The 26695-nt window shown below is 44.0% G+C and overlaps 1 long non-coding RNA gene across 2 annotated transcripts; it reads right to left on the reverse strand.

Moving 5' to 3' along the window:
* Nucleotides 1–967: 967 nt before the first annotated feature.
* On the reverse strand, nt 968–26656 carry LOC147825239 (uncharacterized). 2 transcript variants are annotated; one of them, XR_015440814.1, is made up of 5 exons: nt 26477–26656; nt 12389–12462; nt 10492–10569; nt 5664–6007; nt 968–4680 (listed from the first exon to the last, which is right to left on the reverse strand). It is a non-coding gene; the product is annotated as an uncharacterized LOC147825239 (long non-coding RNA). The 2 variants fall into 2 exon arrangements; XR_015440813.1 differs by lacking the exon at nt 968–4680 and having other exon boundaries at nt 4687–6007.
* Between the last annotated feature and the right edge of the window lie 39 nt (nt 26657–26695).

Genomic DNA, 26695 nt, shown 5'->3' on the forward strand with positions numbered 1-26695 from the left:
CCAGATCTTTCTGGATTAAACCCAAGGCCTTTGCACTGAGCTACATCCCCAGCCCTTTTTTAATTCTTTATCTTGAGATGGGGCCTTGCTAAGTTGCTAAATTGCCCAGGCCAGGCTCTAACTTTCAGTCTTCCTGCCTCAGCCTCCCAGAGTGCTGGTATTAAAAGTGTATGCCACCGTGACTAGCTGAGAATTTGTTTGCTTATTTGCTTGTTTTGAGACAGGGTCTCACTATGTAGTTCAGGCTGAACTTGAACTCACTATGTAGTCCAGGTTGGCCTCAAACTCGAGGCCATCCACCTGTCTCAGCTTCTCGAGTGCTGGGATTACAGGTGTGCACCACCACATCTGGCCTGCCTGAGAATTACTTTAACTGTGGTAAAGTACAATTAAAATTTACCATTACTGACATTTAACACACTCATGATGCTTTTTTGTTGTTGTTTGTTTTTTGAAACAGGGTCTTGCCATGCTGCCTAGGTTGGCTTTGAGCTCAGGAGATCCTCCTGTCTCACCCTCCCAAAAAGCTGGGATTATAAATGTGCATCACCATGCCCTGCTACATTCACAATGTTCTGCAACTGTTACCAGTATCTAGACTCAGGACATGTCATCATCTCAAAAAGAAATCCCATGTCTGTGAAGGAGTCACTCCTCATTCCCTCTCTCTGGCCCTGGCAGCCAGCATTGGCCTTTTCCCTCTGGGTTTCCTATTCTAGATGTCTCATGTGAGTAGAATCATACAATGTGTGCCCTTTTGTCTCTGACTCCGTTTACTGAGTACAGTGTTTTCAAGGTTTGCTCGTATTGTAGCATTAATCAGTACTTCATTTATAACTGAATAATATCTATTGTAGGGATATACAACAATTTGTTTATCCACTTAATAGCTGACCTTTTGGCTACAGGGTTCCAATTTCTCCACATCCTTGTCATCATGGGAATTTTTTTCAAGGAGAAAAAGGTATTTGGTTATTATTTTCTCGCCCTTTTTTTTTTTTTTTTTTTTTTTTTTTTTTTTTTTTTTGAGGTGGAGGTCTTACCATGCTGCCTATGCTAGTTTTGAATTCCTGGTCTCCAGTGATCCTCCCTCATCAGCCTCCCCAAAAGATTCAGTCTGTGTATGCGCTCATATGCATACATGTGGTACTGGGGAGCAAAACTAGGGCCTCACACATGCTAGGCAAAGCATTCTGAGTACAACCTCAGGCCACAAAATTTTTCTTCTAATGAATCTTTCTTAGAAACTCAATATAGTAAGGCAGACTAAAAGAAACTGCTAGGTGACAATGACAGAACTTCTGAAGAGCTCTCCAAGCCCAAAAAACCACTTCCTCCAGATGGGCCTGGTAGACCCTTACCTGCTTAGAATCTGAAGACCCTCCCTATACCCTCCAAGGTAAGCACAGAGGTTTTTTCTATTTCTTTTTCATGTGTTTAGGGAAGAATGGAGATCACAGTCCTGTGATATGGGGTCTAATCACAGAGGAATTACCTGGTTCTTTTTTTTTTTTTTTTTTTTTTGGTACCAGGGATCGAAGTCAGGACCTTGTGCTTATGAGGCAGGTGGCAGAACCACTGAGCTAAATCTCTGGCCCAAATCACCTGGTTCTTGTTAGAACTAAAACTCTAGAGTACTACCTCAGACTTGGAGAATGGGGATCTTCTTGGAAAGAACCCTAGAATTTGCAGCTTTTACATACTTCCCAAATAATACTGATATCCTAAAATTTGAGAACCACTGAACTGGAAAAGACTGAAAGGTGAGGGGTGGGAGAAAAAATGACTGAGGCCGATGGAGCCCAAAGAGCCTCCATCTTTCCAAACCACGGTGAGGATCTGTTTGCTGAGAGGACTTGGATTTCAGGTTGGGATCCAGGTACCAACTAGGGCTACCTCAAGATCAACTTGGCCCCACTCTCTTTTCACAGGAGTATGAAGACCAGTCCCCAGTAACACGGACCCTCTTATGACCCTTAGGAACGGTGCAGTGTTTAGGCAATTCAAAGTGGTGTTATTTTTAAAATTATGCTTATTATGGTACTTTTCTGAAATTGGTAAATTTCACAAGTAGCAAATCAATCATAAAGCAATAACTGTGTGAGTTTCAGTAGTATTAAGCAATGTCTCCTTTGTTCTGAGAATCAACATTATTTACTTGGGGAATCTTACCCAGATTTCTGTTAATTCCTTCACACACAGTTTCTGCTCCTAGCCATGTGACTCACTGAAGTTTTTCCCAGCTGGGTCAGGCAATAAGGAAAACTATCATCTGCAGACCCAGCCTCATGCACTGAACTCAAGGATCACTAAGGGTACCCTATGCCAGCCACTTCCCAGAGCAGGAACTCCCTCCTCAGGCTCTGTAGGGACTCATCCAAGAAAGAGTAGTTTTGCCTCTGTTTTGGTTATCCATTGCTGTGCAACAAATCTTGCCAAAACTTAACCAGCATTATATTACCTCTTCCCCCTCCTTGGGTTGATAGGGTGCTGCCTCAGGGGCTTAACTAGGCCGAAAAGTTTAACATAGCTCATTGACGTGGCTGCCAGCTGGGAGCTCAACAAGGGCTGCTGATAAAAATGTCTACACCTGACCTCATGTGTCTTGGGCTTCCCACAACATTGCAGCTGTGATTGGAGAGAGAGCATCTTAAAAGTAAGTGTCCTAAAAAAGGAGGTGGCACTTTGAAGCACTGATTTGGGATTCAATTCTAACTCTATGGCCTTAGACAAGTTACAGAATCTCTTGGAGCAGCAGTTTCCATATCCACCAAATGAAGATAATGCCTTTCTCATCAGATTGATATGAAAATTTAAAGAGGTCATACATGTAAATCCCTTCACACAATGCTCCATAAGCAGGAATGGATCATAATCATGAACACATGAACACCTAATTCTGAGAGTGCCTGGGAAACCCCTCAGCCCCTGGGGATTTTGTACATTTCCCCATGAGAGACCCCAAGCATGATCTTTAGGGAGTATGGCAGCCCCTCACAATTCCTCCTGTCCATATACAGTATATATATGAATCCTTACATCGGATAGCTTATTTCCCCTCTCCTTACTTGTGGGCTGGCCTGTGACTGCTCTGGCAATAGAAGGCATCATAAAATGTCCAAGGACTTCTGATCTCAGAAAGACTGGCAGTTTCTGTTCCATTCCTCTTGCAGCACCTGTTCTTGGGCTGCTCCTCTCAGAATTCAGCTGTCCCTTTCCCTTGTAGGGTGGCCATATGGAGGAAAAGCAAGACTCTCCCACTGACAGCCCCAGCTGAGCTCCTGGTCCACAGCTGGCACCAGTTGCCAAGCTGGTGAGTCATTCTGCATTTCAGCCCAGTTGGACCCCAGATGACTGCAGCTACAACCAATATCATGTGGAGCAGAACTATTACCACACTGGGTCCTGTTAACCTACTGAAATGGTTGTTTTAAATCCAAGTTCTACGGCAAAATGAAAGCCAGCCTCTACAATAGTCTCCATGATGCTCACAAGTTCCTTTGCATTTTACACCAGGGCTGGTCTGAGTGGCCAATAGAAATCAGCAGAGGTGTGTATTCAGGTGTGTGGTATGTTACTTCCAAGATGAGGCTATAAAGAATTTGTGGCATCTGTCATGATCACTCTCTTAGCCTTCTCTTCATGTCATGAACAACCTCATGAAGAGGCCCGAATAGGGTAGCCAACTCATCCCAGAGCTGTCTGGGACTTGGCTGGCTTTCACATGGAAAGTCTCACATTTGAAGAACCCCTTCAGTCCTGGATAAAGCAGGCTGGTTGGTTATCTTAGGCCCATCTGGATAGCACTGAGTGGAAGACTGAGGCATTCACCAACAGCCATGTGAGGAAGCTATCTTGGAAGCAAAGTGGACATTTCACTGCAACCCCACAAGAGACTCTGAGCTAGAAGTGCTCAGGCTGGCCCCCAAACCCTGACCCCTGGAACCTATGAAACAATAAATATGTTATTTTTTAAAAACAAATTTTATTTTATTTTATCCCATTATCCCCTCCAGCCCCTGCCCTCTGTATATACAAAAGTTTTGTTTCCATTTTTTCCTTCTATTTTCACTTTTTTTCTTGTCCCTTCCTTTCTTTCTTTCCTTCTCCCTTGTTCCCCTTTCCATTTGAACACTTCCATTTCCCAATATCCGTTATACACTTCAGTCCTTATTTTCACTTTCAGTTTCTCATACCAGAGAAACAATTTAAACATGTCACACCAGAGAAACAATGCAGTATTTAAACATGTGTGTCTGATTTATTTCACTTAGGAGTATGGTATCAAGGTCCATCTATTTAGCTATAAATGTCTGAAGCTCATCCATTATGGCATAGTACTCCATTGTATATTTAAAAAAATCCTCTTTATCCACTCATCAGTTGATGGGCATTTGGGCTGTTTCCAAGATTTAGCTATTACAAACTGTGCCACTATAAACATGGGTATGCATATATTGCTGTGGTATGATGCTTTTAATTCTTGCAGGAAGATACCAAGAAGAGGTATAGCTGGGTCAAATGGGACCTCTGGTTTTAGTTTTTTGAGAAATCTCCACACTGATTTCCACAGTGGTTGCACCAGTCTACATTCCCACCAACAGTGGAGAAGGCTTTCCTTTTCCCCACAGCCTCTCCAGTCTTTGTTATTGGTTGATTTCTTGATAGCAGCCATTCTTTCTGGAGTGAGATGGAATCTCAGCATTAGTTTAATTTACAATAAATATGTTATTTATTTAAGCAGCTAAATTTGGGGTGATTTGTTAAGCAGTGATACTTTATACAGACACCCCCCTCCATCAACAGATAACAGAAATAGACAACATAAATGGATCATGTTCCCGCTCTGTTTTTGGTGGTTTGAATATTTGGGGGCTTGTTTTGTTTCGTTTCATAGATAGGCTCTTCTGTGTAGCCCAGGCTGGCCTCAAATTCACAATCCTCCAGCCTCTGCCTCCTGAGTACTGGGTTGACAGGTGTGCACCACCAGACCCTGCTCCCACACTTGTTTGCCATCTGTGATGATCTCTGTGTTTGGGGCTTTGTTTCCTTTCTTCAGTGTTCCTGGAGAGTGGCTACAGCAGGGCCTGGCTGCTGCTGGGTGAGATCGCTCCAGCATAATTGTTTTCCAAGCTTTAACCATAAATCCTGAGGGCTCCTGAGGCCCTCTCACCACTCCCTTTCTAAGCGCTCTCAGAGGACACCTGATTTTCCTGCAGGCCCTACCTGGGCTGCAAAAGCAGCTTGGAAAGATGTGTGGAAGCTGAGTGCATGCAGAGACTAAGGATCATAATAACAGGATGCCTACAGGGCAGGCAGATGGTTTGTTGGGGTCTTTGAGGGCCCCTCGTTGACCCCAAAATCTATCCAACCAGGCTATATCTGACATTTCACCATTCAAGTATGATTTGTTGACTTGGGAGAGCATTGTAACCGCAGCACTTTTTCTGAATAAGTTGATTGAAGACTTTCTTTCCAGTCCAGGGCAGCATGAGCACACTGGAACTTAATTCGGCGGCGGGGGGACACAGAAGGCCGATGAGGCCCCAAAGCTGACCTTGGCTCCACCCCTAATGATGTGAGATCGGCCCATCTGCAGAGACTGGCCACAGCACTGCACACACACAGACCGGAGAATGACTCAGAGATGGTTCTCAGAGTACCTGTTTCTGAGATGCTGTAAGAGTGCCACAAGGTGGGGGCTTAAATGATCAGAAATGTACTCTGTCACAGTTCTGGAAGCTTGAAGGCCAACATGAAGGCATCAGCACGGCTGCTTCCTTCTGGAGTTGGGAGACTGTTGGAGGCTTCTCTCCTGGTTTTTCATGTTTTGTTGGTGATCTTTGGTTTTCCTGTTTCATGATGCATCACCTGCAACTCTTTTCTCAAATCTTCACACACTCTCATCCAGAACTCAGGAGGCTGAGGCAGGAGGATCACTGTGAGTATGAGACCAGCCTGGGCTACATAGTGAGTTCAAGGCCAGCCTGAACTACATAAGGAAACTCTGTTTCAAAAATAAACAAACAAGTAAATATAAGTGCCTCATCCTTGGGACAAGCAACTAACCACTGAAAAGAGATGGGTTACATAGGTTAAATATCCCTTACCCCAAATCATCATGACCTGAAATGTTTTGGATTTCAGACTTATTTTGCATTTAGAACAGTGCCATACACATAATGAGTTACCTTGGGAAGCTGGTTGTGCTGGCATGTGCCTATAATGCCAGCTACTCAGGAACAGAGGCAGGAGGATAGGATAGCCAGTTCAAGGTCAGCCGAGGTAACACAGTGAGATACCACCACACACACACATACTCACACACAGATACATATTTAGGGCACCTGCATTTTTTTTTTGGTACCAGGGATTGAACTCAGGACCTTGCGTTTGTGAGGCCGGCGCCGGAACCACTGAGCTAAATCCCCGGCCATGTACCTGCATTTCGACTGCCACTTGACACATGAAATCGGGTGTAGAACTTCCCACTTGTGCTATCATGTTGGTTCTCAAAAGGCTTTGCATATTCGAGCATTTTGGAGTGCATATTTGCAGATTATAAATGCTTAACCCATATAGGAACATATAGCCCTTAAGGCCATATCCCCATAATCCAGTCCCTTCAATGAGGCCCCACCTCCTAAATTTTCAGCACCTCCCAAATGCCATCAAATCATCATATCATAGGGCCGGGGATTTAGCTCAGTGGTTCCGCTGCCTGCCTCACAAGCAGAAGAACCCAAGTTCGATCCCTGGTACCAAAAAAAAAAAAAAAAAAACTGAAATCATCATCTCATCAGTGGTCTGATCCACTGACAAGTCAGAGCCTTCATATCTCAATTAACTTCTGAAATCCCTACCTTAGAACACATAAGACTTTGGGCATATGTTTTAGATCCAAACCATAGCCAGGCATGGTGGTACATGTCTATAATCTCAGCACTTGGGAGGCTGAGACAGGAGGATCATGAGTTCAAGTCCAGCCTAGGATACAGAGCAAGCCAGACTGATCTGCATAGCAAGACCCTGTCTCAAAAAAATACTTAAACCATAATACACTGCCACCTCACATTGTAACTGCTCAGAAGCATCACTTACATCTGTTTTCCAAAATCTAGGGCTGCGGACAGGGTCCTGGTTCAATCCCCTGTACCCAAAACAGTCCCAAGGGCATAAGGTGATTCTCTTCCCCTTTGCCCTGCTTGCAGTAGCTTGCTGTTTGAGTGACTAGAGCTCCCTGCTCAGCCTGGAAATAACCCCAACCCAACCAAAGGCCATTACCCAGGCATTTTCCCAGAGAGGCCCTTTTATGATTTAACTTTACAACAAATACTGGCATTAATGTCAGTATCACCACCTTTCAAATAGTTTCTAAGGTAAAGATAGCTGTAAATTCTTTGACATTCTTCCCATTAAATGTAGGAGGTCTATGTCCCTTCTTCTTGAACCTGGATGACCTCTGTGACCACTTGAACAATAGGCCACAGTGATTTGTGCCAGAGTGGAAGCCCAGGAATTAAGGGTCTGGCAGCTTCCTGTCTTCAGACTACTGGCTCTGGAAATCCTGAGCTGCCACGTAGCAGTCCAATTACCTCATACTGTGGTGGGTCAGTATTCCCAGTGGAGCCTGACCTCCACCCCTCACCAGGAACAAGAGTGATGAATGAGGAAGCATCCAGAACTCTCCACATAGGTCCAATTACCAGATAAACCTACTGAGTGACCTCAGCCAATGCCACAGGAACAGGTATTGCATGGCTGAGACCTGCTCAGATTCCTGACTCCCAAATTGTGAGACATAATAAAATGGTGGTTGTTTCAAGCAACTAAGTCATAGGCCAGTTTGTTATATAACAATGGATGGAATTTTTTAAAATTCTTTAATCTCATTATTTTCTACAGTTCTTTTTACAAAATAATTTTTAAAATACACACACAACTTATAGAGAAGTAGAAGGGAACTTTTTTTTTTTTAGTGGGACTGAACCCAGGACCTTCTCACTGAGCTACATCTCCAGATGTCACTAATTCCCAAAGTTGGCCAACTTTGCTCAAATACACGAACTTCCAGCCTCAGAACACTTAAGACAACTCAGCTTATTTTATTATGCACATTTTATTATCTTTGTGAAAAAGAAGAAAACCAAAGCCCAGAGAAGTTAAGAAACTTGCAGATGATGATCCAGCTCATGAGTGGAGGAAATGGGAACTGAACCCCCAGACTGGTCCATCCAGTTAGAAAACCCATGTTCTTTTTTTTTTTTTTTTGGTACTGGGGATTGAACTCGGAACCTTGCATTTGTGAGGCAGGCAGTGGCACCACTGAGCTAAATTCCCAGCTAGAAAACCCATGTTCTTAACACAGACATACAACCCCACACCACCTGTCGTGGTTCTGATGGTTGCTCTGCATTCACTTGGCAAGACAACATGTGTGGTTTCCCATGTTGGTACAAAGCCTTCAAAACCCTCCTTTTAGATCATCACATATTATTCCAACTATGGTTTACATACCACTCCCCTATCATGAGCATTTACGTTCCTCTCAAGTCTTTTCACCATTAAATAATATGAAACAGCGAGATAGTTCTTTTGCAGATGAGAAGGGGACCAAGACAAGGAGGGAGGGGGAAGGGAAGTGAGAAGGGGAAGTAAAAATAATTAAAATGTGTTACATACTTGTACCAACTCCTTATGATGAATGTAACCATTATGTACTATAAACATGTACTAAAAATTTTTTTTTAATTAAAAATAAAAAGGCTGGGGATTTAGCTCAATGGTTCCACCCCCTGCCTGGAAAACAAAAGGTCCCGGGTTTGATACCGGGTACCCCCCCCAAAAAAAAGGCAAAAAAAAAAGAATTCTAAAACCAACATGTTGCATCCCATAGATATGAAGCAGAAGTTTGGTATCACCAGAAATCTCATCCACATCACCCCTTCTCCAGTGCCCTTGCTGCCCCTCTGCTCCCTCTCTACCACCACTGCGATGCCTTTCAAAACCTGGCTATCCAGTTAGCCAAAGAGAGCATCCTACCCCTGCTGGGTTACAAGGAGGAACAGAGAAGGTAGAGAAACTCAGTCCCTTCCAGTTCACAGACCATTCAGGCCTGATGAGTTCATCACCTTTTAATAATTCAGTGCAGACCTCATCAATCTTAAATAGCTTAGACAGAAAAATTAAGATTGTCTCTGGATGTTTATTGGTTTTGAAAACATTATGAATACTCTTATCTCAAAAGGGACACTGCAGAAGACCCAGAGGTTATGAAGATGGCAACACTCAGGAGACTCAGGAGACTGATACTGTCTTCCAAAGGGAAGTTCTGGACTACCCTGTCTTCAGGCTGTTTGAGTTGGCAGTTACCAAGTCCCTGGAGTGCTCTTGCTCTCTCTCTCTCTCTCTCTCTCTCTCTCTCTCTCTCTCTCTCTCTCTCTCTCTTTCTTGCTGTTACTGGGGACTGAACCTAGGGCCTTTGCACTGGGCTACACTGCTAGCCCTTCCTAAATTTATCTATACCAGGCATGGTGGTGCACACCTGTAATCTCAGCACTTGGGAGGCTGAGGTGAGAGGATCACTGCCAGTTCAAGGCCAGGCTGAACTATGTAGTGAGACTTTCTCTTGAGAATCAAAAACAAAAAGATAAATTTGAGACATGATCTCACTTGCCCAGGCAGGACTCCAAATTGCAATCCTTCTGCCTCAGCGTGCTGGGATTACAAACATACATACTACACCTGGGTCTTGGAACTTTTCAAGGATTCAGATAGATTTTTATTTTTTAAATTGAACTCAAGTTTTCTTTTTTCATTTTATTTTTGTGGTGCTAGGGATCAAGATCAGGGCCTTGCACATGCTAGGCAAGCACTCTCACTGAGGTATACCCTCAGCCCTAGTTTTTAAAACATTTTTCTTCAACTTTATGTTTTTTTGTTTTTTGAGACAGGGACTCACTATGCAGTTCAGGCTGGCCTTGAACTATGTAGCCCAGGCTGGCCTCAAACTCTTGGGAATTCTCCTGTCTCAGCCTCCCAAGTGCTGGGATCACAGGTATGCACCACCACACCTGGGTCCTTGAACTCACTTTGTAACCCAGGCTGGCCTTGAACTCACAGTGATCTTCCTGCCTCAGCCTTCCAAGTGCTGGGATTATAGGTGTGTGCCTTAGACCTAAGGGGACCATTTTATTTTTTAAAATTTAATTTTACTGGTATACTTTTGATATACATAATGATCACATTCATAGTAATTTGTACCTGTACCTAACAATTTTTCTTTTCTTTCCCCACTCCTAAGGGGGCCATTTTAGATCTAAACCATAACAAATTGTTTGTATTGCCCAGATTCACAAGACTGTAAGGGTCTGGGTCAACAGTCTAGTCTTGGCCTGAAAAACATTATCATTGGTGGCTGAAAGAAATTTCCTGACTTCATCTGGGGGAAATGCTAGTGTTACTGGGTAGCTCTTTCTAAAAGTGGCTTACCAATTAAACATTACTGGGTTTTTTGGTGCTCTCATCTCCTTCTGGAGTTGGATTCCAGGTTCTTCTGGTCTCAAAGAACTAAACAAAATGAACAAAAAAGTGGTGACAAAGTTTATTTGAAAAAGTAAAAGTGAAGAGTGAGGGAGAAATTGGCTCTGCAGAGTGAGCATGGGCTGAGTAAAGGAGGAAAAGGCAAAATAAAAGTACACTGTGGAGGACACAGGGCAGAGCATTGTGAGGAAAGCCTCGATAGCAAGCTCCTCCTGGTGTCTGTGTCGTTTTACGTTGTCCATATTGCAAGGAAACCAGCAGAACTTCTACATATGGCTCCTGAGAGGAGGTACTGGGATTCCATGCCTTAGGCTGACCTCAGGTCTAGGCCAGCCTGTTTTTTTGTTTTGTACCAGGGATCGACTGGGGACCTTGCACTTGGGAGGCAGGCAGCGGCACCCCTGAGCTAAATCCCTGGCCCTTAGGTCATCCTGTTGAAAACCTGCTGGGATTCTAGAGAGAAGTCATTGGGCATTGTTCTGTGCAAGTCCTCTGGGATCTTGTAATTAACAAATCACGCCCACTTCCATCTCCAGTCTCACTAGGAAGCTCAGTCCCTTATTTGCCCTGTCTCTGCTCCCCAAAAACAGTTTTCCAGAGCCTAAAGATAGATATTTTTTGTTCCAGCCTCGTCTTTCCTTGCATCTTACTCTTCTACCTATATTTTTTCTTTCTGTTTTTGTTTTTTTCTAGATTTTCTTTTTTCGGGGTGGGTTTTATTTTTTTTGTTGTTGCTTTTTGAGACAAGGTCTTGCTGTTGCAATCCAGGCTGACCTTGAACAGGCTTGCCTCAAACTCACAATCTATCTGCCTCATCCTCCCAAATGTAAGGGTGTACCACACATGGCTTTCCTACTTACTTTTGTCATTTGTCTTCTTTCCATTTAAACCTTTAAGAGATATGGTATGCAAACATAAACAATCCTACAAAATGTTAAATGCAACAAATTATTTTTTAAAACAAATCTCATGTCCACTGAATCTTCAGAGAGGGCAAAGGTACACTGTGGCATCCTAAATGGCTCTAGATACGGCATGGGGTGCACTACCCATACTGGACAGTGTCCAGCAGAGGACCTGGCAGGTACATCCACAGCCCTAAATGATAATGCAGGAAGCAAGCCTGAGCCAGTTGGGACTCTGAGGACAATGCTGTCAGTGAATTGGGCTGGAAGCACAGGGAGTCCTTGGGGACCTCAGAGGGTCAAAGTCTACCTGCACACTTAGAATATATGCTGCTGAAGCGAGCACATACCTGCACACTTAGAGTTGGCTTTGACTGAGGCTGGTCAGGCAAGACCAGATGCCAAATTAATTTTCAACCAGATATCATATTTAAGAGTTAAGAAGCCAGGAGTGGTGGCACACACCTGTAATCTCAGCACTCAGGAGGCTGAGGCAAGAGGATCATCAAGGTCAGCCTGAACTACATAGAGAGACCCTGTCTCAGAAACAAACCAAAACCAAAAAGTCCTGGGAATGTAGTTCAGTGCAGAGTCCTTGGGCTCGTTTCCCAGTACTAAAAGCAGGGGAGGGGTGGGAGGAGATTGTTCAGGCTTCACATTTTCTACACTCAGGAAATGAGGCTCTAGACATCCTAGGAAATGTGAGGGGCCTAGGGATTGGGCATCCAGGGAGCACCAGTCATGCAGCAACTGCAGATTTGCACCAAGACGACAGCATGGGGCAGGGTAGGTTGGGATCTGAGCTGTTCTGTCATGGAAGGGAGGGGGACACTACCACTAAGAACCTTTGACGTTGTCATTTCACTGAGGCAAGCTGAGTTATTCTTTCTCAAGCTGTGTTTGGAAGCAGGGTCAGTGCATAATATAATATATAAACTTACAATTGCATGCAAATCCATGGCTTGTACTTTATTCCAGGACCAAGGCTTGAGGATGTCCATAAAGATGAGATTTGCTAGCACCAAGGGAAAAACAACCCAGTTAGCCTATCAGAAATGCCCAATTTTTCTCCTTATTGGCCCTCCCTAGGCTGGGCTTTCCAGTGCATGGAGAGGCCTGCCAAAGGCAGGGGTGGGTGGGGGCACAATCCAGAATCACAGCATCCCATAGGATTAAATCTGCAGGGAGTTGGGCCCCAGTCTTCAAAATGATTCCTTCCTCAGCATAATCACTGAGCTCCAGGATAATAAATGATTACTCTTGTCTGCTCTCTAAACCCCAGACCTGGGCATAGACCAGTCAGTCCAGTTCCACTTGGGCTGAAGGGAGAACAACTAAGAAGGAGCCACACCATCAGTGGACACAGAGGACACGTATTGGCCTTCCCCCTACAGTCCAGGGTACGCTTTCACACACAGTCCCTGGTTCAATCCCAGGTCTGTTGCCTCCTAGCAGCTGGTCACTTAACTTCTCTCTGCCTCAAGACTTTTCATCTATAAAGTGAAGGCAATAAATACTTCTGCCTCATGAGGACTAAATGAGGGGAGGAAATTAAGACTGGTGTTAGCTCACTGTCTGGCAAGTGGGAAACCCAGTGAATTACACTTCATATGAGGGATGCTGACGGAGGAGGTGGCAGTGATGATGGATTGCATCCTGACAGCGTCACATGAGAGGCCTGGGCAAGTAGCCCTGCCCCTCTTCATCACTGGGGCCTGAGGCCTTCTGAGTAACTGCCGCAGACACCAAGATCACCAATCAGCATTTCTTGGCAATTAAGAAAAAATAGGCTGTTGATTTTCTTGGAGAAGCTTGCTGAGGCTGATTTTCCTGATGTGAACTCAGCTGTTCTCCTCGTCATCAGAGCTCAGATACCTACACCCATCTTAAAATCCCCGATGGATGTAAACCTGAGCACCCATGTTTGACCTATTAAGTATTCCGGATGAATCCTAAATCCAGGAGGCAGGCATATATGAGGATGAGAAATATCAGCGGGGAAGCCAAGTAACAGGTGTGACTGGTTTGGAGGTGAACCTTCTGGGCCAACGTGCCACTGCCCCCAGTGCCGAGGAGGTAAGCCGTGTGGGTGTAAGTAGCACACATCTCCCCTCTCCCCACCCACGCCCTGTTGAAATGAGAAGACACTTAAACAAGTCTCAAAGAGACTTTGAGACTCCCAGATCCCAGATCACCTAAAGCAACCCAAAAGGGAAACGAGATGGAACAATCTGATACTCAACCACCTGGACTCCCTGAACTGGCAACAAAAGAGGATCTGAAAAAATGAAATCAGAAATAATTTCTCTGAAAACAGCAGAGACTGTGCCCACAGTGCAAGACAGGATTAATAAGTCCACAGTGGACACAGATAAAAAAAAAAAGAGGAGCTGAGGAACATAATGGAATCCCAACATAGGAAACAAATGGAATCCATAAAACAGATGCAAACAGATTGCCAGGAGATTCAAAACTCCATTGAAAGTTTACGCAGCAGAATGAGCCAATGTGAGGAGAGAATTTCAGATATAGAAGATAAGATTGCAATTAGTGACCAGGAAAAGAAAAATTGCTTTAAAATACCAAGGGACCACAAGAAATCAATCCTGCAGCTGCGAGATGATGCAAAGAATAACATAAGACTGATCGGAGTCAATGAAGAAACAGGAGAGAGTGCAGACGACATAAAAAAAATTGTTCACAGAAGTGATGGCAGAAAACTTCCCAAGCAGGAGAAAACAACTTGACATACAGATAAGTGAGGTATATAGGACCACAACTAGCCTTGATCAAAAAAATCTACACATAGGCATATAATAGATAAGATTCCAGAAACCCAACAGAAGAACAAAATTCTACAAGCAGTGAGAGAAAAGAAACAAATCACATACAAAGGAAAGCCCATCAGAATCACAGCAGACTTCTCAACACAAACCATCAAGGCAAGAAGAGCTTGGAGTGACATATTCCAAGCCCTAAAAGAAAACAGCCTCCAACCCAGATTGATGTACCCTGCAAAACTATCTTTCAAAATGGATGGAGAAATAAGATACTTTCATGACAAAGAGCACCTTAGGAACTTGGTGAATACCAAACCAGCACTCCAAAAAATTTTAGACTATATCCTAGGAAAGGAAAATGAGGATCACAACCCCAGGAAACCCAGAAGAATGAATCCATTGGGCACGACAAGAAATTAAATGCAAAGAGGGAGAATCCAACAGAAATAAAAAGTCATGACAATGATAAGTAAATACATATCAGTTCTAGCCATCAATGTTAATGGTCTCAATTCAGCAGTCAAAAGAAATAGACTGGCAGAATGGGTCAAGAAGCAAGATCCAACAATATGCTGCATACAAGAAACATACTTAATTCAAAAAGAAATTCATAGAATGAAGTTAAAGGGTGGAAAACAATACTCCATGTGACAGGAACCCCTCAAAAAAGCAGGAGTAGCTCTCCTGTTTGCAGATAAAATGCATTTCAAAGCAACACTGATTAAGAGAGACAAAGAAGGACACTACATCCTTGTAAAGGGAACAATCCAAGAGGAAGAGATTACAATCATAAACATATATGCACTAAACACTAGTTCACCCAACTATATAAAACAAATACTAACAGACATGAAAAATCAAATAAGCACTAATACAATAATAGTGGGGAACCTCAATACCCCATTGTCACAAATAAATAGATCAACTAGACAAAAAATAAGTAATGAATTACTAGAACTCAATCACACTCTTGAACAAATGAATTTAACAGATGTTTACAGAGTGCTCCACCCCACAAAATCAGATTACATACATTCTTTTCAGCTGCACACAGGTTGTTCTCCAAAATAGACCACATACTCACTCACAGAATATGGTTAACTAAGTGCAAAGGAATAGAAGTTAACCCTTGTGTATTATCAGACCATAGTGCAATGAAATTGGAGATGAATAGCAAAAGAAACTGCAAGAATTTCATAAACACATGGAAATTGAACCACACACTTCTGAATAACCAATGGGTCACAGAGAAAATTAAAGAAGAAATCAGACAGTTCCTACAATTAAATGATAATGACAATACAACACATCAGAATCTATGGGACACAATGAAAGCAGTCTTATGAGGGAAATTCATAGCAGTGAATACTCATATTAGGAAAACAAAGCAAGCCCAATTAAACAACCTGATGCTGAACCTCAAGCTTCTAGCAAAAGAAGAGCAGGACAAACCCAAAGCTCATTCAGGGGAGGAAATTACAAAGATCAGAGCAGAAATCAATGCAATGGAGACTAAGAGAACGATACAAAAAAATCAATGAAGCCAAGAGTTGGTTCTTCGAAAGAATAAAAAAAATTGACAAGCCCTTAGCCAACCTTATCAGAAAAAGGAAAGAAGAGGCCCAATCCATGCAATTAGGAATGAAAAGGGTGAAATTACAACAGACCCAGAAGAAACCCAGAGAATTATCAATACCTACTTGGAGAACCTATATGCCAATAAGACGGAAAACACAGAAGAAATGGACAGATTCCTAGATACATATGAATTACCAAAGTTGAATGAAGAAGACCTAAAGATTCTAAACAACCCAATATCAATCGATGAAATTGAAAATGCAATTAAAAACTTACCAACTAAGAAAAGCCCGGGTCCTGATGGCTTCACTGCTGAATTCTACAAGACATTTAGAGAGGAACTACTGCCACTACTCTTTAAACTCTTCATTGAAATTGAAAGGGAAACAATACTCCTGAATTCATTCCTGGAAGCAAGCATCACCTTGATCCCCAAAGCAGAGAAACACCCAACCAAAAAAGAGAACTATAGGCCAATCTCACTAAAGAACATAGACCCAAAACTCCTTACTAAGATACTGGCAAATAGAATGCAGAAGATCATCAAGAAGATCATACACAGGGAGGGCAGGGGAAGGGAGAAAAAATAAGAACCAAGAGAGTATGTAAAGGTGCATATCTCCAATGATGAATGTCATTATATTGTACTTCTAAAAGGTACCAATAAAAGGATATACAAAAAAACAAAAAGAAGATCATACACTCTGACCAAGTGGGATTCATCCCAGGGATGCAGGGATGGTTCAACATACACAAATCAATCAATGTAATACACTATATCAATAGAGCCAAGGACAAAAACCATGCGATCATCTCCATAGATTCAGAAAAAGCATTTGACAAAATCCAACATGCATTTATGATAAAAAACTGTACAAAAAATTGGAATAGATGGTCTCTACCTCAATCTGATAAAAGTCATCTATGGAAAACCAACAGCCAATATCATACCAAATGGTCAAAAACCGAAATCCTTCACACTAAAATCAGGAACAAGACAAGGATGTCCACTATCACCACTCCTGTTCAATATAGTTTTGGAAACATTAGCCACAGCAATTGGAGAAGAGAAAGAAATAATAGGCATAAAGATAGGAAATGAAGAAGTCAAACTGTCATTATTTGCAGATGACATGATACTCTATATAGAAGACCCCAAGAACTCCACCAAAAGTCTTCTAGACTTAGTAACCAAATTCAGTCAAGTAGCTGGGTGGAAGGTCAACACACAAAAATCAATAGCTTTCCTCTACACGAACAGGCTCACTGAGAGAGAAATAGGGCAAACAATTCCTTTCACAATAGCATCCAAGAAACTGAAATACCTAGGAATCAACCTAACAAAAGAAATCAAAGACCTCTTCTCTGAAAACTATGGCACTCTGAAAAGAGAGATTGAAGATGATATCAGAAAATGGAAAGACATCCCTTGCTCCTGGGTAGGAAGGATCAACATAGTGAAAATGGCCATACTTCCAAAACTGCTATACAGACTCAATGCAACCCCAATTTAAATCCCAGCAGCATACTTCATGGACCTTGAGAAAACAATCCAAAAATTCATTGGGAACAAGAAGGGACTTAGAATAACAAAAGAAATCCTAGGCAACAGAGACATGGCAGGGGTATCACAACCCCCAACTTCAAACTATACTACAAAGTTACTGTGATAAAAACAGCATGGTACTGGCAAAGAAACAGACCTGAGGACCAGTGGAACAGATTAGAAGATGCAGAAACAACTTCAGACACACTCAGACACCTCCTCTTTGACAAAGGAGCCAACCACCCTCACTGGAGGAAAGATAGCCTCTTTAATAAATGGTGCTGGAAAAATTGGGTTTCAACTTGCCAAAGATTGAAACTAGACCCATACCTCTCACCATGCACTAAACTAAAATCAAAATGGATTAAAGATCTAAATATTAAAACAGAAATGCTGAGCCGGCTGGAACAGAGGTTAGGTAGAATTCTTGAAGACATTGGTGTAGGAAAAGATTTTATGAACAAAACCTCCGTTGCCCATGAACTAGCACAAACAATCAACAAGTGGGATCACTTCTTATTAAAAAGCTTCTGCACTGCAAGAGAAACCACCAACAGAGTGAAGAGACAACCCACAATCTGGGAAAAATTTTCACCTGCTGTTTCTCAGACAAAGATCTACTACCTAGAATCTATAAAGAACTTTAAAAAATCAGACCTCCCAAATTTAAAGGCCCAATCCAAAAATGAGCATCTGAAATGAACAGACATTTCTCAAAGAAGTAGAAATAGCAAAAAAACATATGAAAAAATGTTCAACATCACTGGTCATTCGAGAGATCCAAATGAAAACAAAGCTGAGATTCCATCCCACCCCAGAAAGAATGGCTGCTATCAGGAAATCAACCAATAGCAAATGCTGGCAGGGCTGTGGGGAAAGAGGAACCCTGCTCCACTGCTGGTGGGAGTGTAGACTGGTGCAACCACTGTGGAAATCAGTATGGAGATACCTCAAAGAAGTAGGACTGAAAGTCCCATTTGACCCTGCTATTCCCCTGCTGAGTATCTTCCCCAAAGAATTAAAAGAATCACACCACAGTGATATATGTGCACTCATGTTCATAGCAACACAATTTGTAATAGCTAAAACTTGGAAGCAGCCCAATTGCCCATCAACTGGAGACTGGATCAAGAAAATGTGTTTTATTTTTAATGGAGTACTACTCAGCCATAAAAAATGAGAAATTAGAGACATTTATAGCTAAATGGATGCACATTGAGGCAATACTCGTAAGTGAAATAAATAGGACACGCATGTGTAAATATCAAAGACTTTCTCTAGTGTGAGAAACTGAGAGTGTAAATAAGGACTAAAAGTTATAATAGATAATGTGAAATAGGAAGAAAAGGGGCAAATGGGAAGGGGACATGGGAGGGGTAAGGGAAAGGAAAGAAGGGAATGGAATTAATATGAGAAAATGAAAAACTGTAAACAAAGTCTTTGTAAATAGGGAGGGGTGGAGGGGTTGAAGGGAGGGCAGGGGAATTTGGGGGGAAAAAAGAGAAGAAAAAAGAAAGAAATTTTGGGAATTTAGCTCAGTGGTTCTGCCACCTGCCTCACAAGCACAAGGTCCTGAGTTCAATCCCTGGTACCAAAAAAAAAAAAAGAAGAAAAAATAAAAATAAAAGCCACATGCGGGCCGGGGATTTAGCTCAGTGGTTTCGCCACCTGCTGCGCAAGCACAAGAACCCGAATTCGATCCCCAGTACCAAAAAAACAAACAAAAAAGGTACATGCTTTGTATTTGCAGGTACTGAATATCCTTTTGAGACAGAGCCTCAGTACATAGGTCTTGAATGTGTAAATTCTCCTGCCTCAGCCTCCTGAGTGCTTGGATTACAAATTTAATACACCATGCCCAGTTTACATGTTCTGGAAAAAATATATTTACACACACACACTCATATATGTACTCCTGTGCTAAACTCAACCATGATTTCAAACATGGCTGACCAACCTGGCAGGGGAAAAGTAAAAGACTTGCCTGGACTCAGCACAGATAGTAGTCTGGGCTCTCTACATTCCACACTCTCCGTTTTTCAACCCAGGGAGCATCACAATCCCATTGACCTGCTGAGCTCGTAAGCATGACTGAGGGAGCTCTGAGTGAGAAGCAGAAAATGCCAGGCTGCCAGGCGTGGTGGCATACCTATAATCACTGCACTCAGGAGGCTGAGGCAGGAGGATGGCTATGAGTCAAACGCCAGCCTGAACTACATAGTGAGTTCAAAGCCACCCTGAACTACACAGTGAGACCTTGTCTTCAAAAAACAAAAGCAAAAGCAAAAACAAAACAAAACAAAACGGCAGGGAATTTCACACCTTCTTCCTGGGTCATGAAGTAGGATCAAGAATGGAGTTGGGGTCAGAGACAGGATAACTATGCCTTGCTAATATAATTACATCCCTCACATTCTGTGGTCAAAGCAATTGTTTGAAGGTCCTGCTTTGTACTAGTCATTTGATTGGCTCTCAAAGAACCCACCCAGGGTAGCATTCCCTCAGTGAATTTACCAGAGAACTAACCCCAGGTCATAGCCATATTATGTGACGGTTCTTCAGGGCTCATTTGCCTGAAGAAGCCTGATTCCCAGCCATCCAACTCATAGGAGGCCAAAGGATATAACTGCATGCTAATGTGCTACTTAAAGTGGTGTCTTTCATATTTGAATATTCCTCTAGCTGCTGGATCACCTTTTTCCTAATTTTTTTTAAATTCCAGAGCCAGGCCATGTGGCCCATGCCTATAATTCCATCTACTCAGAAGGCTGAGACAGGAGGACCCCAAATTCAAGGCCAGCTTGGGCAACTTAGCAAGACCCTATCTTAAAAAATAAAAAGGGCCAGGGATGTACCTCAGTAGTAGAACATTTGCATAGCATATGTGATATCCTGGCTTCGGTGTCCAGTACTGAAAAGAAAGAAAAAGCAACCCCAGGGAGCTAAATTAGTCATCAGTGGGCTGGCTGGGGAGTGTATCCTGAGAGTGGAGTCAGACAGACATTTTGAAGGCCACATGTGTGTGAGCACCAATTTCATGTTGATCTTTCCTGGACAGTGGGGGGGAAGTAGGTGCTGTTATGGCTTGGGTCTAGATGTCCCCCGAAAAGCCTCATGTGGTCATAGGTGGGGACTTTTAGGGGGTGGTTGGATTTAGGGTGTGTGCTGCTGGGATTGAGGGTGTGAGGCTGGGATTCAGGGTGCCCCACCCTGACTGAGTGCTACCCACCCTATTTAGGCTGGATGGAATATAAGGGACAGAAAGAGGGCTGCTCCAGTCCCTTATTACTTTGCTGCCTTCTGCCTGTCATCAGCTATTTCTCCTCTGTGATGTCCCTCTGCCATCCCAACCTGCCTTGGAACCACCTGACCATGGACTGAAACCTCTATAAACTGTGAGCCAGATAAACCTTTCCTCCTCTAACTGTGTGTCAGGTATTTTGTCTCAGCAATGAAAAAAGTAACTAAGATTTCAACTGGCTTTTTCCTACTTCTTTTTCCTTCCACTTTATATTCTCAGGTTCATTCCTCACCCTGCAGTTCACATTCTCCATGCACTAAAGTCAGTCCATTGTCATCATATCCCATCACCACCTCCACCACACAAACACACACACACACACACACCAGAAAGGTCATATTGATAGATAGGTCAGTTGTTTCCAAGGACAATTTGGTTTATTCTCAAATCTACCAGTCTAACCCTTATGAAATGTTGTTTTGGTAGGTCAAAAACAGTCAACCAACCATGCAGGCCTAGAGTCCCCAGCCACTGGTAGGCTGAGGCAAGAGACTTGCTTGATCCAAGGAGTTCAAGGCTAGACCTTGTCTCAAAATTTTACAAATTAGCTGGGAATGGTAACGCATGCCTATAATCCCAGCACTCGAGAGGCTGAGGCAGGTGGATTGCCGTGAGTTTGAGGCCAGCCTGGGCTACACAGTGAATTCAAAGCCAGCCTGAACTCCACAGTGAGACCCTGTCTCAAAAAATTACAAAAACAAAATTGCACAAATTAAACATAAAACCAGTAACAACTTCATGTGGCTCAATCAACAGCAAACTAGACCCCCTGAGGATGGGTTCACTCCTTTCCAAGCCTTGCTGGGTGGAGGCAGGTCTATTGTGGGAGGGGCAGGCACATCAGCTCTTCCAGGATGGAAGCTCTCTCAGGGCCTTGTTCTTCTTGCTGTCCATACCTCCAGCAAGGGCCTTAATGCCAAAGATGAGCTAAGGAAGGACTTGAGGTTGCAAGAAAAGGTTAAGGTATTTGTTACACATGGCAGAGTCAGCAGGTGTTCAGAAACCAACAAGGGAGCGCTTTCAGAGAGTCTGTGATTTGTATATTCCTTTTAATAGAGAAAATTGAGGATTAATGGTGATACTTTTCATTTTATAAGCACCAGTCAAATGCTTATGTGATGCGGGCTGTATGCTCAAACCACTCATACCTTTAAAAAAAAATTTTGGGGGGTGTTTTGGGACAAGGTTTTGCTATGTTGCTATGTTGCCTCAAGCTCACTATGTAGCCCAGGCTAGCCTTAAACTCACAGTGATCCTCCTGGCTCACCCTCCTGAGTGCTGGGATTTCAGGTGTATGCCACCACACTTGCTTGCTCGCCCTTTCTTTCTCTCTCTCTCTCTCTCTCTCTCTCTCTCTCTCTCTCTCTCTCACACACACACACACACACACACACACACACACACACACACACACACCTTCCTTCCTTCTTTCTTTCTTTCCTTCTTTCTTGTACGGAACAGGGAAAGGGGACATTACTAGGACCTCTGCAGTAAGTCCTAGTCTCCTGTGAGCCTCGGCAGCACAAGGCGAATTAACTTATTATACAGGAAAGGTAGAAAAAAATGAGACTTTGAGAAGAAGCTGAACTTTGGGCCTGATCAGTACTGCTCTGGGCAGCAAAGACGAAAACGCCTAGCTTACCACACCTTTTATGCAGTACGTTGGGAGAAACAAATGTAACAAATGACTTGCAGACAATTTAGTACATCCCAATAAATAAGGTGTAACAAATGACTTGCAGAGAGTTCAGTACATGGGCATAAACAAAGTGTAACAATCCAAGAACAATGAGGAACTGAGTAGATGAAGATTTTATTCCTCCCAGGATGTCTTCAGCTGGTGCAATCTTGTCCTGGAGCATCACAGCATCACCAGATCATTGAGGTCTCAGTTGTGACCCGGGGCCAAAATGGAATTAAGTCTCAAAATGCCACAGCTGGCCTATAGGCAGGAGAACTAGGCCTAATCAAATGATTTTTCCCTAAAATTATGTAGCATTGCTCCCGACACTTTTTCTTTCTTTGGTGGTACTGAGTATTTAACCTAGGCCTTTACACCAAGCTATATCTCCAGCTTTTTACTATTTTTTATTTTTATTTTTCGGTACCAGGGATCAAACTCGGACCCTGGGCTTGGGAGACAGGCAGCAGCACCACTGAGCTAAACCTCCGGCCCTTTTTTCTATTTTTTATTGTGAGACATAGTCTCCCTAAGTTGTTAAATTGACAAGCTGGCCTCAAACTTGTGATACTCCTACCTCAGCCTCCCAGAGGGCTGGGATCATAGGCATGGGTCACTATGCCCAGGTTACCTTCACGAGTTTTAATGTGCTATAATTGTAGTTATAAGTATGTAAAAGTAAGTGTGTTTGCTTCTAGCTACCAGTTTATTGTAGAATTTTAAACTATGTGAGGGTAGGGCCTTATTTTTTTTCCTTTTGGTGCTGGGGATCAAACCCAGGGCCTTGGGGATGCTAGGCAAGCACTCTACCACTAAGCTATACCCCTGGCCTGATTTACTTATTCTTAATTTCTAACATAGGGCTGGGCAATATAGTAGGTGCTCATTACATAAATGTTTCATATAAATGAATGAATGAATGTGATTGAACAATATGCAAATCAGGGTAATTCCAGGAAGGCAGCAAATATCATGCCAAATGAAATGACTCGGGCCCTCTGAGGCTCAGAAAACCACGCTGACTGCAGAGAAGTCAGGAAAGGACCTCCCCATCCCAGAAGGTGACCTGTAAGTAGTTGCTATGCAGTTGAAAAAGGAACAGGTCAGTGACATAGGCGGCCTCACAGATGTGAGGAAGTAAGCCACAAAAGTAAAGGAAGATTCTACCTATCCATTTCTGGGTGCACTCTCTGGCCAACATGAGCTGCATTCCTTTGAGCTGAGCATGAGTGCAATTTCCAGCCTAGGTAGCAGAATGGAATTTGGAACAAATAGCTCAGCAAAAAAAGATCCAGGGACAAAAGGGTTGGGGCCAGCTGGCCTTGGCCAGCGCTTGAGCTCACAGGATGTTGGAGCTCAGCGGGGCTTGTCAAGGGAAGTAACTGGAGGATCCAGGGAGAAATCCCCACATTCAAACAGCATGAAGTCCTCCAAAGACAGGCTGAAATATCTGGGAATGGGCCCAGTACTTGTTACTATTCACCTTTTCCACCTAGCAAGGAAAAGTGAAGGTTTGTTCAGCTTCAGGTTTGGGGAAAGTCCAAACAAGAGGCAGAGAGGAAGGTACTTTCATGAAGAGAGCTGGAGGCTGCTTTCCCAATGGAGGTCCAGTGACGGTGAGGGGTGGTGATGGCAGGATTCAGGGTACAGTGTACAATGAGAGGAGGATGGCAAGGGAGATTTAAAGAGGTACAATTAGAGCCAGGCCTGATGGCACATGCCTGTAAACCCAGCAGTCTGGGAGGCTGAAGCAGGAGGATTTAAGCCTAGCCAAAGCAACTTAGTGAGACCCTGCCTCAAAAATTTAAAAAGAGGGGCTGGGGATGTAGTTGAGAGAGAGAGAGAGAGAGAGAGACAGAGAGAGAGAGAGAGAGAGAGAGAGACTGTTAGTTCCAGGGCAGGGGAGCCAAAGAGGAAAGGGCCAGCTTCACAGAGGAGGATCTAGTTCTGGAAGTACCCCTTCAATCACACTGAAATATGTTGTGGGAGCCAGGAGTGCTGGTGCATGCCTGCAATCCCAGCACTCTGGAAGCCTGTGGCAGGAGGACTCTAAGTCTGAGCCCAGCATAGGCAATTCAGCAAATTAACAAAACCCTGTCTCAAAATGAAACATGGAAAAAGGCGGGGGGAAGGGGCTCAGGGCAAAAGCTCTGGGTTCAATCCCTAGTACTATGGAGGGGGGTGGGATTCTGCAGTGTCAGCCCTCAACTGCTCTCAGTTGCTCTTCCCTCTGTGCATGTTTTCAAGTTACTCATTCCTTCAAGACAATGATTTTTTCTTTTGAACAGGGATCGAACTTGGGACCTTGTGCTTTCGAGGCAGGAGGCAGCACCACTGAGCTAAATCTGTGACCCAACAATGATATATTATTGATGGGGAGCTAAAAAATCAGGGGCTACATGCGGGTTATGTGTAGCTAGCTCTTCCAGATTATAAGGGAATTAAAGGCAGGAATCAAGAATTACTCAACTTTGAATAAGATACAAGGTCTTAAATATAGGTAAATAGGGTCCAGGGATTTAGCTCAGTGGCACCTTGCCTGCCTCACAAGTGCAAGCTCCTGAGTTCCATCCCCGGTACTGCCAAATAAATAAATATAGGTAAAAAATAAGTGCTTCAGAGAGAGAAAAAAGGAAGGAAATGACAGAGGTAAGAAAGAGAGGAATGAAAGAGACAGAGGAAAGGAGAAAGAAGGAAGGAAAGAAGGAAAGGAAGGAGGAGAAAACGGTTTTGGTGATGGTGCTGCAGGCCAGTGCTGACTTTGGCCAGCAGCACAGGAAGATGTGTGGGGGTCACAGGAGGAGGTTACCTAGGGGCCGTTCTAGGGGGTGGGGCAGTTTAATGTTTGGGGAATAATAGGTGAGCTCATTGTTGGTGAAGCCATGTCTTTGATTCGCTTAGCTGACATATTTAGACCTTCATCCTTCAATAGCAGTAGCAGTGGCACTGGTAGGGAAGAACCTTTAATGGGGGAACTGTAAAGGCGAAGACAACTCACTCATTTACGGGCTGGGTTCTATCTACCCCATCGGGCTATTCACAAACCTCTGAGTCATTTCCTCAGGGGCTGTGACAGCAGGTTTCTGGCCTTAAAGGAGGAAATGGAACGTTGAAAGACCGACTTTTTCATTAAGGTCTCAAGGGTAGGCAAGTAGTTAAGCTAGGTGTAGCATGGATGTGTTGGTTCCCACCCCTGTGATATGCTATTCTTTTGTCCTTGTCCGGGACAAGAGCGAAGAACAAAGTGTAGCAAGTGTAGCGAAGGTCCAGACTCAGGTTAGGGTAGAAAAAAACTCTTAAGTATACTTGAAAAGTTCGTTCATTTTCACACCCACGGCATGTTAAGCATTGTCTAGGCAGCTAATAGCTATTCCCTTTCCTATCTTTAAGAACCTGTTACCATTTTGCAAACAAGTTGGAGGGAAAGATCTGTTTAACTTGACCTTGGCAGATCTAACTAGTAGAGGGTGAAGTTCAAGGGACGATCCTCTTGTATCCACCTACTGGTTTAGTAAAGATCTTTTAGCAAGTGGAATTTAAACTTCTATCCCACTGCTCCTCTCACCTTCATAACAATCATCCCAAACAGATGAAAAGTAATGATTGCCAGACCCGAGGTGAAAGTGGAGAGGCAGACCGGGAAGGACAGTCTTTCACACTCCTGGCTTAACACGGTGCCTTTCCATTCCGTGAAAGTTCGCCACAGTTGGCTCCCGGCGAGCAGCCACACGTGTACCCTACACATGCGCCAGAGGAAACACACCCGCTACTCCAGGCAGGTCCCCCTCGGCCAAGTCACCAACCAGCCCTCTAAATGCCCGCCCTTCAGGCAAAACCCTCAGCCAATCGGGAGACCTAAATCATTATACGTCACTTACTTTGCATATGCCTGCTTCTCCCCGCCCCCACACCGGGCACCACCCCGTTGGAGGCAAGGATTGTCGCTTAAACGCTTCGTTTTGGCACCTGATTGGCTCTTGCATCCGCCCCGCCTCCGTCCCCTCCCACCGCCCGCCCCTCGGCGCGCCCACAGAGGCAGACGGAGCTAAGTGCGCAGGCGCGGGCGCGGCCCCTCTCGGGCTGGAGACCCGCCCTCCGTCCTCCCCGTCCTCCCCCTACTCCCCTCCCTACCCCTCTCCCCACCTCTCCGGGCCTGCGCGCTCGTCTCCTTCCAGCACGCGCCGCCGCTAGCTGAGCACTCTTGCTGGAGCCTCTGGCCCGCGCGTTCCTTTTCCTCCGACTGTGGGGCAGACGGGATCCCCTACCGCCGTCGTGTAGCCCCGGCGGGCTCAGGCGACGGTGCGCGAGCCCGGGGAAGGGCCGTACCACCGCTCGGCTGCGCGCGGGGGGGAGCCGCCCGCC

This window comes from Heterocephalus glaber, unplaced genomic scaffold, assembly GCF_053883595.1.
Source record: "Heterocephalus glaber isolate CG9 unplaced genomic scaffold, H.glaber_assembly_v1.0 deba00001504, whole genome shotgun sequence".
Taxonomy (NCBI): domain Eukaryota; kingdom Metazoa; phylum Chordata; class Mammalia; order Rodentia; family Bathyergidae; genus Heterocephalus; species Heterocephalus glaber.